Here is a 1959-nt window from a genome sequence, read left to right on the forward strand (position 1 = left end):
CAAATCTCATCATAATCTAGACTAGCATGAGATTCACTTTTTTTCTTTCTATATTTTTTCTATTTTTTTATTAATCTAGTAAAAGAACACTAGATTTCATTAAACTTTCCAGAAATAGATCTTATGTATAACGTTATTGGTATTGAGTTTCAACAAAAGTTTCGAATTGTTTATAGCTAATGCAATATTCGATATTTCATTTCCATGATTCAGCAAAAATAAACACGAGGTGGCGGGCGGGGGCGTTCTAGCCACTTTTGTTTATTTATCTATCACATAAATAGTTTTCAAGTCTGACAGTTTGGTATCAATATACATCTTTGCCGCTGCCAGTCAAATGTTATTTCAGGTTCTTGTTTTGCCATAGTTACTTAATACATATAATTTATTTATTCATATGGAGTTTATAAGTCGATTAATGCATAAATTCGTATATATTTATTCACTACTATAAGTTATCAAACTTCTCGGTAATCCGCACACTATTATTTAAAGAAGGAAGGGAAAGAAAAATAAAAGAAAATACGCAGCCGGTAGGATTCGAACCTACGCGGGAATATCGCAATGGATTTCAAGTCCATCGCCTTAACCACTCGGCCACGACTGCAGCGATAGCAATCTTGCTTAGCGTTTAATTGATTTTTTTAACTAGTTTGTTATTATTTATTGATGTATTATTGTCTTGCTAAAGTAAAAGTAAATAATAAAGATATTAATAATATTTTTTAGAAAATCATAATCAATTATTATTTCAATAATTTAATTCGACCTTTTCATTTTTATAATAAAATTTTAACATGCGCAATTTACACATAAAGCAATTGCCTTATACTATAAGTTAAAAAAAGCTAAAAAAATATTATAAGCTTAAAAAAAAAAGACACTAGTAATAAAGAATTTTTTTCAGCGAAATCTTACAAAATATTATCCAAATTTAAATTTCTTGCTTCATCACATAACTCAAAACTTATGCTGACCCTCAGGGCAGCATAAGTTCGGCGCCCTGCATTAAGCTGTAAATCCCCAAACAATCGCCCAACCAACTTTTATGATAATTAACCAAAGTGGAGAGATCGCTGAAAATATACAGACTACATTTTCGTTTAATAAAGATATGTTACTATAACAGATATTATACAATGAAACAGTGGACAACACGACTACGATGTTTTCCCTGGTGGTCAGAATTCAAGGCAATTATGGCTGCTTCCTTTAGCAGAAATCAGAACATATTTCCTCAAAGTTACCGTGAGATTCAGGCAAAATATTCCTTCACACCTCCACTTTGGCACCATTGTGGCCATATTAATACTGCCGGCAATATTGTCCTTCACTATCCCCTCCTGTTCATAGAGCTTAATGGGAATTAAGCACACACACACACACACACACAATGGTTACATTGTGTGTGTGTGTGTGTGTGTGTGTGTGTGTGTGCGTGCGTGCGCGCGCGCGCGCGCGCGCTATCTACCGATAATTGTCCAGACACTTTAGCAATTTACAATTGATAACAGCAGGCGAACTTAATATCGAGTATGTCAGCCTTTGGCTTTGATCACCTCTTGCACCCTTTGAAGAAGGCTTTCCAGCAATGTACAGCAGATATCAGGTGGAATTTGTCTCCATTCTTCCATCAAAGCAGCACTTAGTTCAGCGACAGATCGAGAACGTGCTACTCTGGACCGTAATCGTTGCTCCAATTCGTCCCACAGTTGTTGGATGGGATTGCGGTCAGGACTTTGCACAAGCCAGGGCAGTCGTTTAACATCCATCGCTTCATGCTGTTCCATGGCAGCTGCAGCTTTGTGTATGGGGAATTGTCGTCTTGATAGTAACACGGGTCCATTCCATAAAACTCTACAGCGTAGGCAGCATCTGATTATCCAAATTATCAAGATACTGAACTGCCTTCATGGAACCACAGTCAAAGACAAGTGGTCCCACTCCAAACCAGCCGAA

At 36.5% G+C, this 1959-nt stretch overlaps 1 non-coding gene across 1 annotated transcript; it reads right to left on the reverse strand.

Annotated features, from left to right (window-relative positions):
- Nucleotides 1-525: 525 nt before the first annotated feature.
- TRNAS-UGA (transfer RNA serine (anticodon UGA)) lies at nt 526-607 on the reverse strand. Its single transcript has one exon. It is a non-coding gene; the product is annotated as a tRNA-Ser (tRNA).
- Nucleotides 608-1959: the final 1352 nt, after the last annotated feature.

This window comes from Typopeltis vanoorti, chromosome 21 (assembly GCF_054136105.1).
Source record: "Typopeltis vanoorti isolate ZY-2024b chromosome 21, IOZ_Tvanoo_1.0, whole genome shotgun sequence".
Lineage (NCBI taxonomy): Eukaryota > Metazoa > Arthropoda > Arachnida > Uropygi > Thelyphonidae > Typopeltis > Typopeltis vanoorti.